Here is a 15,460-nt window from a genome sequence, read left to right as displayed (position 1 = left end):
CTGGCTCTCATGTGGTCAGCATGCAAGAACACTAGTCCTAGGATAACAATAAGATTATTGGGAAACATGTGATTTATGCCTTAGGCATGTGAAGAGAATTTTCTGGTTGCCATCCAAAGTCATACTTATCCCTTCATTGTCATTAAAAATTATGAGTTCCCTTCACTGTCATTTATTTCTAATTTTTAATTCCCTCACTGCCATCTCTATTCCATGAGCAGCCAATTTCCCCTCGTTGCCATCTAATTATATTTTTGTTCCCTTCACTTCCATTCACGCTACAAGGAACACTGTTTTTTGCCACAACTGCTCCTCCAGAGTTCGCTTTTCTGAAAAAAAAAAAGAGTAGACCCACGGCGACCGGCAGTCGTAGCGACCCATGCAACGATACCAAGCAGGCCTTAGGCGACCCCGCGTGGGTGGCCGAGGCACGGTGGCGAGCGCCAGAACGTCAGGGCGACCCAAGCCGAGGTGTCGTTGAGCATGTTGACGATGGCGTGCTCCATGGGTAAACCTCGAGGCTGTCCATCAGAGCAGCGGCGGGCGAGAGCAAGGTCGCAGCGAAGCGGGCGGAGCTCGCCACATGGCCATGGGCAGCTGCGAGACGCCAGCGGGACTACGGCGAGGGCCACTCGTGGGCCACCAGCAGGCGGCGAGGAGCCGGCGCACCGCGCGGCCGCAGTGGTGCAAGCAGACCTTGCGTGGGCAGCGGCTGGGTCCAATTCCATTTCAGCGGGCGTTCACGGGATTCCAACACAGCGGACGATCAACCGCAGCTCCCCTCCCAGCGCGCTAATGTCAGCGCCGACATGAGTAAAAAAAAAACAAAGCATCTTTTTTTCAAAATGATATAACTTCGGAAGGATGTATCCATTTTCAATCCCGTCTGTACCGGTGTGTTCTATATGATGAGGCGAACAAAACTAGACCCAACATGTATATGTTTCGAAGAATTTTTTTCTAATAGCAATTTATGTGTATTAAATTATAAAATATAACTTATAAATTATGCACACAAGTTGTATTGATTACCTTATATACATAAGTTGTATGGAATAACTCATGTACACAAGTTGTGTTTCATAATTTTTGTATGAAAGTTGTGTTTCACGTTTTGTGTTTCTAAGTTTTGGTATAAGTTATAAGTTAATTTATTCTTTTGTGTGTGTTTGTAAGTTTTGTCATAAGTTATAAGTTCGTTCATTCCTTTCTGTTAATATCTTTTTTGTAAATGAGTTGTGTTTCATAACTCTTGTGTTTTCATGTTTTCGCATAAGTAATATGTTATAAGTTATACGTTATAAGTTATATGTTATAAGTTAGTACGCATAAATTATTATTAATTTTTTTTCGAAATATATGGAAGTGGGTTTTAGTTTTATTCGTCTGGTCACGTAAAACACACCAGTGCAAACGGAATTAAAAATGGATACACCATTTAAAAGTTACAACATTTTAAAATAAATATTTTGCTTTTGCATACACAAAGAAAGGGAACAAGAGCGGGAGAGGGGTGAGGGGTGCACGGGGATGGGTATTTCTAAAAGGGAAAGAGGTGGATTTTTTCCAAAAAAGGAAACTATTGCATGTCTGAAAATTGTTCGTTGCTTTTGAATTGAGTGATCATTCGCTAATTAGTGGCCTTGGCAGCTGGGACCACGGTGTATCCGAGGTGCGAGCTACGGTAAGGGTAGTCTTAGTTGGAGTTTCATCGGTGTTTTTTCTATATTTAGTAAGCTGCCGTATAGGTACTTTTGATGATGTGGCAACATTTTTAAAAAGAGAGAAGAAATGAGTTTCATGAGGATAAAGCTCTCTTGGCACGATTACCAACTCTATATGAGTTATAAATTAAAGGTCAATAAATCAGAAACTCTCCACTGAGAGGATAAAGCTCTCTTGTTTCATTTCATTCCATATGACATGACAGTTTTAGAAACAATGTCATAAAACACTCCACTGAGACTAACCTAAGCCATGCGTGGGGTAGCATCGAGGCCGTGGCAAAGTGAGCTAGGAGGTCGCACGCTGGGATGGCAAGAGCGGCACATGGGGCTACGGATAGGGCCAACGGCGTCTGTCAAGCGACGCAAACAGCTCATAGCAAGGCCACGGCGGCGCATGCAGACCTCAGCAAGGTCACGGCGGCGGCGTGCAGATCTCAGCGTGTGCAGACCTCATGTGAGTTATTGGTAGGGGGCGAACCTTGTGGCCCTGAATTTTCTAGGACCTAGAGCGACACTCTAGAATCGAGGTCCCTTATTATAAATAAATATCATATCAATAATACTCATATTTATATATTAATTTTACCCATAAATAAATGAAATTATACAAAGCATTTTTGTAAACTAAATTATGCATATTAGATTGAATATAGTTGCTCCTCGATGCATAAAGTTGTAACCGAAACTTACATATTCGCACCAATAGCATGAATGATGAAGGAACATGAATCACTAAAACAACCTCACGTATTTACAGGCTAGCCTTGGGTCTTGGCTGCACGGATCAGGCAATCACAAAAACAACTTCACGCATTTACCATGGTGGTTGCTGCTTGCACGTACTGGAATCAAGGTTTGCCAAGGTTCGTCAGAGGTGTCGTCCATCGTGGCATCTCGACTGGTCGTGGCATGCAGTGCCTCAGCCTCAACGCCAGCAGATTGCATCGACGCCCTGACACCAGTGGACGGGCATTCTACAACTGCCGTGCTGTTTCGTGGTAGGTTTTGGTAACGCAAACGCAAAGGAATCACAGCTTTCCACGTGACGGCAACAGATATAATGTGAACTGATAACCGATTACATTTCCATTTGCGTTACAATTCTACTCCCCCGTCCCAAAAAGAACGTGAATCTCACTTTTCGAGGTTATGTTAGTGTAGATGTAAAATTACATATTTACCCTTTTTCTCTATTGGGTGTTGTGAGATGTTCTTCGGAAGTTTAAAATATTTCTTGCATAGATGCATATGGTATAGTTGTGTTTTAGGCATGTATTGGTTTTTTTAATAGGTGGTTCTCACTGGAAAAGCTGATCTCAAATCCATGATTACGTTTTTTTGACAAGATTTGAACCGCAGGATTACATTCTTGGGAGACGGAAGGAGTACCAGCCAAACAGCACGTGCTATGTGCTACCCATCTACTTTTAGGACAAACTTAATATAATGCATACATGGTGGAGCCCTTTGTCGTGGAGGGCCTGGAGCGGCTACCCCGCGTGCAGGGTAGCGAACTCAGAGTACGTGTGCGGCACCGTGGCGGCGAGTAGGTGCGTGACAAGGACATGATATCTTCTTATGCGACCATTGATTGTAAGGTGATGAGCTCGTTCCTACGTTCGCATAATGATAAAACTGAGAATTTGTTACTACCTAGTAGTATCGACATTTCAAATGTGCTTAGGAACAACAGTGATGATGATATAGTACGGGTATGCCACGAACAAGACCGATCGACGCAATAGAGTGCATGATCGTATTTAGAATAGATGGTCGTACTATTAAGAGGGGAGCTCTAATTAGCGAATTCGGTCGTCTAGTGCCACTAGGTGTTGGAACTACATGCATGTACATTTATAGGCCTAGTGACACAATAGATAGCAAGCGAAAATGTTTATGAAAAACACCTTGAAAATGCTAACTCTACTCTAACTGTTTGGCAAAACATTTGAGAGTTGGCACGCTTGTAAGGAGGCGAAGAAGTGCTTTCGGTGCTATTGTCACGCAGGCATCGGACTTGTCCACTATGCACCGGACACGGTGGCATGGGGTTTTCTCTGCACGTTTTCTAGCCGAGCACCTAAGTGTTCGGTGTGCACCAGATGGGTGGCACCGAACAGGGCATGCTGAGAGCTTGCAAACTGGCTCATCGGGTGATTCTACTCACCGGCGTGTCCGGTGTGGCCCTGTACGCCACACCAGATAGGGCTTGCAGAGAGGTTGTAAATCACGTATTTCAAGCTCTGCACACACTAGACACAGCACCGGACGTCTGACAGCCAGTAACGACTAGTTTTGAAGCCGTTGGGGTATCTGGTCCGGTGTCCGGTGCACCACCGGACATGTTTGGTGATGAGGACATCATTGGCTCAAATATGACCATGCCAACCACTTCTATACCAAAGGTGCAACCATTCTATATGAGGCTTATCATTGATGCATTTGATGAATTGGTGCTCCACCATAAAATGTGTGTATTTTCATTTTCAGAATTACTTACATGGATCAAGGGAAGGTTTGATTGCATATGGAAAGCATGGAAGGTTAATGAAGTTGATTGGGGACCAAATCCAAGTATTCCCAACGTCCTCCACCTGGACACCACGTCACTTTTGGTCCAAGGAAAGAAAGACATCAAATCCAACACGTTTTGGGGCTGGATTCGGACTCCAGGACAGCTCCAACTTGTGATGTTCACCACGGTCGCATACGGACTCGGATTGGGGCGTTCAAGTACTTCATGGAATCCTTATGAAGTCTATTTTCACATGGATCTGGAATCATGTCCATAACTGTTCTGAGGCGGCCGCAATGACCGAATTACTACCGAGAGGTTTTCTGTTCAAAGGTGCTGCGTCGCCTTAGTTTGGTCCAATGGGCCGTGTATCAAGTTGGGTCCATTAGGGACGTGTCCTAGGGTTGGAGCACGACCCCAACACCCTGGTGGTCGTCCTTCCATCTTCATATACCCCTTAGCCGCCACCAAGAACAGTTGGGTTTTGTTTTGTTGAAAGTTTAGCCATTGCTACTTCCTTGTAGACGCGTGTGTCGACTAGACCATCCGTTCTACTCGATTCAGAACCCCAACTTTGTGATTTCAGATTGGTTTTCATCTCCATATTTGCAATTGAGTTGCTTGTTCTACTTGTTCTTGCTTGTTCCTCGATTGCTTGCAGGAATTACCCTAGTGGTTTGGTTGATCGTGTTCCACAAGATCGCGACGGCTGTTGGAGGTGGTGTATCGGTTGCTAAGGCGCAGCATCCTTGGATGGTTGTAGTCGGGCCGTGAACGTCATCTCCATCCCCAAATCGAGTTATCCACCTTCTCTCATCGAAAGATCAGGATTCACCCTAGCGGGTTCATATCAGGTTCCACAAGATCGCGACGGCTGTTGGAGGTGGTGTATCGGTTGCTAAGGCGCAGCATCCTTGGATGGTTGTAGTCGGGCCGTGAACGTCATCTCCATCCCCAAATCGAGTTATCCACCTTCTCTCATCGAAAGATCAGGATTCACCCTAGCGGGTTCATATCATTTGGTGCCCCCGCAGCGGCTGTCTCAAGAGGTTAATGGTTGGGTTCTCATGTGGGGCTATAAATAGAACTTATGGCCGGCCTTGGCCACTTTCTTGGCACCCCATACACTTGTGCACACCTCGTGAGGCCTGAGAAATATAGTCCATTCACTTGCATCCTTTGATTCTTCATTTGGGTGAGATTGGAAAGCCTCTAGTGCATTGCATCGTCGTTCTTGCATCTTGTGGCACTAGTTGGGCGAGTTGGGCCAGTGGATCTCTTGTTACTCTTGGTGATTGTCATCACCTAGTCGGCCTAGTGTTTGGAGGGATTGCTGAGCGACTTTGGTGATTGTTGTCGGCTTTGATTGAAGCTATTGTAAGGGGCTCTTATGCTCATCTCCGCAGGAGATCATGAAGAGCAACTCTAGTGGAACCGTGGCTAGTTGGAGTGCACCTCTTGAGTGGTTCTTGTGCACCCAAGTTGTGTGTTTGGCATGTTAGGCCAATTAGCGTGTGAACCATCAAGTGGGGACTCACCACAACGAGGACGTAGGTTGCTGGCAAGCAATAGAACCTCGAGGATATATCTTGTGTTCACTTGCCCCGTTTGGTTTGTTCTCCATTCACTTGTTCATTACTTTCATACTTGATATTGTGAGTAGTTGTTGTATGCTTGACAAGCTTGATTAGCATAGTGATAGTTGTAGCTTGTTGTAGTTGCTCATATTAGTAGCTCTTGCCTATTTTGCTAGTTTTATTAATTGGTAGCTTGTGTGATTGTGTGACATATACTCGAGAAAAATCTACTAATTTTCTTTAGGGGCTTGCTTTGCGTGAAATAGAGCTAGTGCAAAGTAGAAGCTAGTTAGAACCATTTGTTATACTAATCACTTTGCACTTGTAATTGTGAATTTGTAGAAAATTTTTATAGGCTATTCACCCCCTCTAGCAATCTAGATCCTATTAGACAGTTTTGTTGCATCAGATTGTGCCAACAAGCATCCATCGGCACAATCTGATGACCCATTTAAAACTCCCGCGCAACTGTCCGGTGTCCCCCACTAGTGAATAGTGCTACCGTATACTCTAATGGTTCATAGGGGGTAACCATCTAAACAAACTAATGGCGCTAACCCTAGCCCTATCCAATAGCCTACTGCGTTACACATAGGTTCACCATACAGAGCATGCATCACCATACATAGCACTTTCCCCAAGCCCCTAGGTTGGCCATTGTAGGATACTCTAGTGTTGGGGTTATGATACCCTGAGTATCTCAAGTCACCGATTAGTTAGCTTCTTGGGCGGCCCATGATGTCCTAGTCAACATAAGCCTAGCAACTATGGCTCGTCTAAGCTATGCGGACCTAGGCCATGTACTAAGGTGAGTGATTGACCATGACCTCTCTCTCTTCTGCTGCATGCGACGTAGCACCGCACGACCTCTCCTCCATCTCGACCCTAGGGAAGGAACAGGGAGGGGTCGAGCTCTGTTAAGCACACTAGCTCTAACAAGGATAGGCACGCCCCACTCACTCCGCTAGGACTAAGGGGACAACCATCTCGGGGTAGGCTAATGAGGACATCACCTGCCCAAATACAACCACATTAGCAACTTTTGATTCACAAAAATACATACATGGATCAAAAAGAGTGTTAAAGACACATGGAAGGCATGGAGGACCAAAGAAGTTGATTGGGGGCCAAGTACAAGTATTCCCAACATCCTCCACCAGGACACCATGTCACTTTTGGCCCAAGGAAATAAAGAGATCAAATCCAACACGTTTTGGGGCTGGATTCGGACTGCAACACTGCGCCAACTTGCGACGGCCGCCACGACCTCATCCAGACTCTGTTTTGGGCATTCAAGTATTCCATGGAATCCTTATGAAGTATATTTTCATATGGATTTGTACTCATGTCTATATTTTGGCTGAGGCGGCCGCAATGATCAAATTACTATCGAGAGTTTTTTCTGTCAAAGGTGCTATGTCGCCTTATTTTGGCCCGATGGGCCTTGTATCAAGTAAGGTCCAATAAGGATGTGTCCTAGGGTTGGAGGACGACACTAGGACCCCTGGTCATCCTCCTAGGTATAAATGAGGATTAGAGCCGCCACAAATAGATTGGGTTTTGTTTAGATCAAGTTTAGCTCTCGCTACTTGCTTGTAAGCGCGCATGCTGGATCAGCCGCCTGACTTCTTATCTCCGGAACCCCACCTTATTTGAGATTGAGTTTGAAACCTTCATCTTCATCTAGTAAATTTAGTACTTGTTATACTTGTTTTTGCTAGTTCTTCGATTGTTTGTAGGACGAGTGCCCTAGTGGCCGGGTGACGCGCTCCACAAGATCACGACAACCATTGGAGGTGGTGTATCGGTTGCTAAGGTACAGCTTGGAATGCTGTAGTCAAGCCATGAACACCATCTCCATCCACCAATCAAGTTATCCCATGCCCTCTCATTGAAAGATCTAGATTCAACCCTAGCGGGTTCATACCATATGCGCCATCCCTGCGCCTCGCCTCATAGATAGGACAGCATCGCCAGGCGATGACGACAGGCACGACAACCCACCGTCTGATTCAGCCTGATGAGATGGTCGTACGGTCCCACCCACTATGGGATGGGGCACACGATCGTAGGCTTGACTTTCAAGGCCAACCGAGCCAATAAGGGCCTTGACCTCACAACATGGGATCGAGGCCACCGGCTCCACGACCAGCAAAGCAACCGACAACCCAGAAGCAGCCACCTACTCCTGAACTAACACCACCAAAAGGACCAAGATGATGACGAAGGCCACGATAAGCTCACGTCGCGCAGGACAGCTGGTGAACCACCACCGTGCCAACAGTGCCGTCATGACCAACACTGTAGTAATGTGATTGCTTGGTAATACTTCTAATAATTGGTGCTAGGTAATGTGATTGCTTGGTTATAGTTAGGAGTTGCATGGAGCTGCATATATAGCAACAAAATGTTAGTTGTTAACAACATAAATGATAAATGCATATAGTTGTATCTCTGCTGTTATGGCTGCATGTATAGTTTCTGTGGTGGTGATATTTTTATGATGCAAATTATGTTTTATGTAGATATGTTGAATACAAAAGTAGTAGATAATTTCCTTATCATGCTTGTCCTAAAATTTCATGATTTTAGGCCTGATGGTTTAGGAGTTATAGATTTTAGAAGTTTCCTGTCAGGTTTTTGCATGTCCTCTGGATAGATCTAAATGATTGTATTATTTGGCTCATTTAAATATGGAATCATGTATTGGTGATAATAGGAGAGTTGTAGTGCTTTTCCTAAGCTTTCTAAAATGTCTGAGATCTCTACTTTTGGTGGTCTAGAACTACAGTTATAGCTATTCAAAGTGGAATGGGAGATTTCTGTCCAAATCTGGACATAGATGCCTTCTTGGTGTTGTTTGACCTTGTTAGCTGTAGAATCATCTTAAAATGATAATGAGAAAGTTATAGATAACTTAATAATATTTCCATAAAGTTAGGAATCATGTTTGCTGAATGTCTAGAACTCCAGTTATGTATTTCTGAAGTTAATATCAGTTTTCTGTCCTTAGTTGTATAAGCTCTGCTTTATGATGTATTTTGACCTTGTTATTTGTTGAATCAGCTTTTTGTGTTACTAACAAAGTTTTAGATAATTTCATTAGATTTCCAGAAAGTCTTGAATCACACTTTTTGCAGGCCTAGAACTCTGGGTATGATTAAAACAAGTGAATGTGGTGCTGCTGTTCAGAATCTGTGTTTGTACCTAAAATTGTTTGCTTCACCTTGCTTTGCTTTGTGTGTTGCTAAGTGTGGCTCATGCCTTTGATGGTGTTTAGTTAATATACCTAAAACCTTGTGAAACTTGTGTCATGCTTGGTGCTACCTTCCTTGCTATCCTAGCATGATAGGTTGTGGGATGTTTAATTAAGTAACGTGGAGTGCTTATATATGTTCGGTGTAACCTTGTGCTCATGTTGAATACTTTTATGTGAGGCATCTCATATTGCCATTCTTTGCATTCATACACTTGCATTGTTGCATCTCATCTAGGTATGCTAGATGCAGCACTTGAAGGACGTGATGATGGAGTCGAACCAGAAGACGGTGTTGGTGGACCTATCCCGAAGATGGAGGGAGCCCTAGAGTACATGCCTGAATAGGACATGCTCGCTAAGCGAGTGTCATCTAACAAACACTAACCTAGTGTTGGATCCCAGGCAAGCCCTAGATCATTCTAAGCCTTCTATGTTTTTACAAATATCACTTGATCCTTTATGTTTGATGCATTAGGTTATAATAGTTGATTGGAACCACTTGATGCATAGAACTACCTTGTCCAGAAATATACCTTGAACCCTATGTAGGTCCAGGATTGAATGTATGCCTAGCAATGCTTAGACCAATAGAAGTCGGGTGATTTCCTATCACCTACGAGATATAGGTGAATCCCAAAGCATTGTTGGCTATATTTGCTATCGTAGAAATAACCATGTGTTGATAAATAAAAAGAGACCAGGTGGGATTGTGATAGAGAAGCAACAAGGCATGGAGGTCTTCATGCCTATTTATCCCCATTTATGTCGGTTAAGGACCAATTTGTTGTACATCCTCATGTCATGTTGAAATCATGCCTAGCATTTAGTTGGCCGGATAAGTCGTTCCGACCGTGAAGCTGAGTAGCTCAACTCAGGCCGAGACCCGATAAGTGAAAGTGCGCACACTGGAGGAAGTAAGGATGTGTGGGGAGCCAGTGGCATGAGTCCAAGGGTAGACTGGGCCTGAACTTCCTAGCAGACTGGTAGTATCCCTAAGGGTGCGGTGCTGCTCGAACCCACGACTGTACCTAAGTTGTATCAAAGGTGACCTAAGACTACCTTGGCGTAGGTATGTCTTGGTTTGTGTTAGGAATAACTCCCCAACTGGTTGGAATCGATTCGAGTCGCCGTCTCTCCCAGATAGTGAGAACTTGACTGAGCAGCGGTAACATAGCATTAATTGATGGAATTTGATGGTTATGATGAATATGGAAATGTTACACCGGCTATGGTTACTATTGCATGTTACTAAATGTTATTCCACATGTTTGGCATATGTTAGTTGCTAATCTAGAGATGAATAGCTATAATTAACTTGGTTACCGAATTATAAAATATATAGTTCAACTAGTGGCTTTTATGTAAAATTTTGTCAAGCTAGGTCCACCTATAAGCCTTGCATGATCCTTAGAGTCACTTTATTTCTGGTTTATGATAGATAAGTCTATCTGAGTATATTTGAGTACTCAGGGTTTATCCCACCATGTTGCAGGTGAAGTTCTTGTCCTGCTGAAGATGGTGGCTAATCATCGGTGGGCTCCATGACTCTATATTTATTTCCCATCTATATGCTTTTATTAGAGGAGGTCACTTATGCTAGCAATGTATTTGGAACTTATATTAATGTAATCATTTGAAAGCTATGTTGTTTTCCTTTAACCGGTTTTAAAACCCAAACTTGTACAATTATTTGTGAACCCATTTGTAATATTATTTCCGCTGCAACTCTGTGTATGTGATGTGTATTTGCTTAATCATGCGATCTTGGTTATGATGTTGATTTACCGAGGTCCTTCGTGACACTCGGCGGACTACCGGGTTTATATAAGTGAAAGTATGCGTGTGTCAACGTGTTTAATAGGGACAACCATACTTGATCTTGTATAAATTGGGCGGTTCTGTCACAGCTGGCTTCAGAGCAAGATTAATCATAATACTATCATGCACTTAGTTTTCAAAACAAAGTTTTGTTTTAAAAAACATATTTTGACTAAAACTTTAGCTACAGGCAAACTTGTCAAAATTAATTTGCAAAACTATGCTAGCGACAACCTCCGGTTAAGCCCAATTAAGGACTACTAGGTGGCTAAGTAAACTGATACTAACTATGGGGGAATGTACTTTATTACAATTTTTATTTCGTCGTCTATATGTCGTGCTATTGTATGGATGCCCTTCGCTTGAGTGGTAATATATGGATCAATATACCTCTACGCCCAGGTAAGATGGTGAGTGGCATGACCGCAAGATGTGAGCGTGTGGTCAAAGGGGAGAGGTAGTTTTGATACTTAAGTATATACATCTCATATATATATATAGAAGTATTTAATTGTGGGTTAGCTTTAGTACAGCTATATATGCATATTCTATATGTATGTATAGACGTATTTACTTTCAGGTAGCTTTGATATAGAAGTATATATATGTGGGTATATATATATATATATGGAAGTATTTAGCTTGCAACCTAGAGCCCAGACTTTCATTTATGCATATATAATTGTGGGGTTGGGCTAAAATGAAATCCATCTACAGGTATGCTAACCATGAATGCGTAGATTGAATGTAGCTGATGACTAGCTATATATCGAGAGAGTACGTGTTATGCCACCAACATAGAATGTGATTGCCACCTTAGGCTAGCAATTTTGTGAGGACGAATAGGACAGTCATGCATCATGATTGTGCTTGTGCATAAATATGCTTCCCTCACTTTGTTCTAATACTGAGTAACTTGTGATCAATGTGATGTTACTATCTTCCCTGTGTGAAGCTAGGTAAAATGCCTTGTTCCATGCCACTTGAATAGCTATGCTTGAAGATAGTTTGTGATTAGTTTTGCCTTGTATGTTTGCTTCCAAAGGAAATAGATGACAAGTTAGTAGTTAGCAAAAACTTCACCCCTTTGAAAACTAAAACTAGTAGTGATACCTTGTTAGAAGCCTGCACATGCTTTTCTTTTAAATAGAATGTTAGGTTCTTCCTTTCAAGTTATCTTCACATTAGTTCTTTAGATGTGTGGATGCTCGTTATCTAGGTAGTGCCGTAGCTGTCACCCCTTTTGTCCTTAGTAAGCATACAAGTGTTGAAGAGTGCTATCCTAGAACAGCGTCCAAGTTTTGATAATCTCATGGTTGTCATCTCTAATTAGGTTCTCTCTTAGGAGCCTGAGCCTGTACACGTGGTTGCTAGCCCTTGAACATTGCACTACGAAGACCTATATCCATGCCTTTGCTTGACCTTAAGCCCAAGCTTAGTTCCCTTGAATGCTTGCATGTGTCATGGTTGTCTCGCTCCTGTGTGGGAGGACCCTGCTCAAAAATTCTTATCGGACCTCATTGCTCCTTCTCCTATAGATGATCTAGTGCAACGCTAATCTCTATCTACCCTGGCTTTGAAACCTTTTCCTCACAGATCATGTTGTTGCTTTATCAACTGAATCCCTAGTCAATGCATTGGCTCTATCTCTCGAATCTCGTTTGTTTTGTCTCCAACTCTTTCAAGTCTCTAGATATTTATTAATCTTGATCTCATGTTGCTGCTCGGCAAGACCAAAAATCCCATATTTACTTTCAAGGCATGCATGAAAATAAAGCAAGAGTCTTATGCTCAGTTGTCTTTGTTAGCTAATCTATGTTTCTCTTGTGCTATGTATTTACCTTGGACCACCCCTTGTTGACTCTTGACCTTGTGACTACCTTTGCTTGCTATCCCTCCTTCGCATAGTGCTTGCTCCTATGCAACCCAATTTGTGCCACGTGAGATTTCTTGTGGGTTGTATGTTCGTTAATGGTGTCTTGGTTAATGACTAATGGTGCCGTACCGGAACCTAGGGCCTCCTTGTGGCCGACCAACACATGGTTGTGCTACTGGGTGCGCGCTGGTATTGAGGTTTCTAATCATGATCCATTATGGAACTACGCCGATGTGTCATCTCATCATGAGCTTTTCCTTGATTATCTCTCCTAATCCTATCAGAAGATCCCCATATCTTATTAGAAGATCCTTATATCGGCCCAAAAGTAGTAAAGCTTCCTTTCGAAGTTGCAAAAAGGATAATCTAGAAGAACAGATCACCGACATAAACAATAGCAGACTACAAGATGTGGTAGACAAGTGACTCTACTTGAATGTCCCTATAATGACGTTGGTCATCTAGTGAGCAACTTATGTCATCCCTATTGGATCAGAAAGGTACACAACATGTAACGTTGGACAAGTTAACAGTCGAGTGACAATGGATGGAGATATTATGCGCTATAATAAGTCACCTGGTGCTCATGAGCTTCCTATTCAAGTTCTTGATCTTTAGGTGCAAGATGATCGTGCAGTCAAAAACTGACCTTCTTTGGTGTGACCCATTCTCTATTGACTTCCATGGTGACTATCTATTTGCACATCATCTACAATTGTTGCCATCAAAAAGGAAATTTTGGAGCCTTAAATGTTGAGAGACAACTAATTAGTTACCAATAGGAAAATTAAGTTACAGCTAGGTAATAACTTTTTTGTAGCTCCGAAGGCTATGTCTCATAGAATAATGTTAGACGAAGAAACAATAAAGCCGGCCTACAATGCAAGTACTGCTTCTTCTTCAAACCATGTGCTATCAAGTCAATTCCATCTTGGACAATCACACAGATAGTACAATATGTCGCATCGGCTAGGTAATGAGCTAGAGAGAGCACGTCCTTAGTTGAGGACAGCTTTACTATGCATCTAGGTGCTGCAAAAGGATTTGCTCAGGACTCTATTGGATGAAGCACAAAAGGGTAGTTAGCAATGGTTCCTTATCTTGTAGGACTGCCCCTCCACGTGAAGTATGCATTGTGCCCTACAAAAACACCCCACTAGTCCAATGCTTGTGCATCGTTGAGCTGGTGCCTAAATCAACGGTTGAAGTTGTTCCCTAGGAAGCATATGAGGAAAACCCTAGCCTCCATCCTCAGCAAGAAAGCTACCGCTGTCATAAAAAGAGTTAAAGACTATGAACACACTTCCTAATGTGTAAATCAAAGGAAAAAAGAGCGGGAAATCTATCTAGATTTTATGGCACTAAACCTGTTATCTTTAAGTCAGTGATTAGTGGCTCAAACATGGTTGAATTCACACCAAACTTGATGATCTCATTCCTCACTTAAGGTACTTTGATGTCTTAAGTTGGTTTGAGGATTGGTTGAGTAAAGCATCGGATTTAAGAGATATTTTGATAGTTCGGTCCCAAAGTTTTAGAACAAAGCAGTTTTGGTAGATGATTTGTTTGGATAGTCAAACGGTGTCCGTTTGAGCTGAATTTTGGTTAGTAGTTAAAAGACTCTTGGATCTGAATGCCTACCAAAAATTTGTACACAATGGTGCCGTAGTTTGTGAGATATGAACTAAAAACCAAGGTGCACAGAATCTGTGATTTCTCTGCTGACTACTATCATCCCTCATATTAGAAGGTTGTGTTTGTAGTTTAGGTCATGTTGGCAATGTGATGATTGTTAATCCTTTAGATGCCCTAGAAAAGACTCCTTGCACTCTTTGTGCCTTGCTTTTGCCCTCTCATATCAACAATGCTTGAGCAGTCAAGGTGTTCACAAGTCAATTTGTGCCTTTGCGAGTAGAAAACAATTTAAAAAGTGTCAAACAATAGATTTTAGATTATGCTTATGAGCTGTTGATTGACATTAGAAAGGAAGCTTCAATGTCAAATGTAGTCCAACAAGGCTAGTTTTGCTATAGTGTAAGTCAACCCAACTTACTGTGCAACAGCACCATGAAGGAAAATTGTACTCAATACTAGCGGTGTACTATTTTTCCAATTGGTGTACACTTGCAACTTTTGTTGTCCTCCAGACCTCGCTGTCATCCTTCTTCAGCAATGTTTTCCAAGGCGGACTTGTCCTTGGTACCTTCCATGTGTTTTTACCCAAGAGGTTGCCTCATATTTAACCCAGATAACTGTTGCCGCTTGGATATGAGGATTCCCTCAAATAACGTTCATCAAAAACGCTGAGTCAATAGAGTCAGCTATCACATTCACTGCTCACTCAATGGAGTCAGATAATAAAGTGTTATCATTAGAGAAAGAGAACTGCACACATGGAATATTATGTAGTTTTCCATCGGTTAGCATCTGAGTGATTGAACAGTTACGACTGGCATAGATATTGTCTGTTGGTTACTCGGTTTCTCACAGCCTTAGAGGATGTTTACCTTGTCTGTGATCTCATCCCTTATGAAAGGTTGTACTCAAGCTACTTTGGTAGAGGACTACTTTTCGAACTTTGTGAACGAACATGGAACCATTGTAATGAGTAGCTTTCAGAAGCTTGTAGTCTTGTGCAAAGTTCACATGGTCCATGCTATACTCCCTAGGGAAATAGATACTATGGGT

This window comes from Miscanthus floridulus, chromosome 18, assembly GCF_019320115.1.
Source record: "Miscanthus floridulus cultivar M001 chromosome 18, ASM1932011v1, whole genome shotgun sequence".
NCBI classification, from domain to species: Eukaryota; Viridiplantae; Streptophyta; class Magnoliopsida; order Poales; family Poaceae; genus Miscanthus; species Miscanthus floridulus.
The sequence above is the reverse complement of the archived record's forward strand: the minus strand, read 5'-3'. Positions refer to the sequence as shown.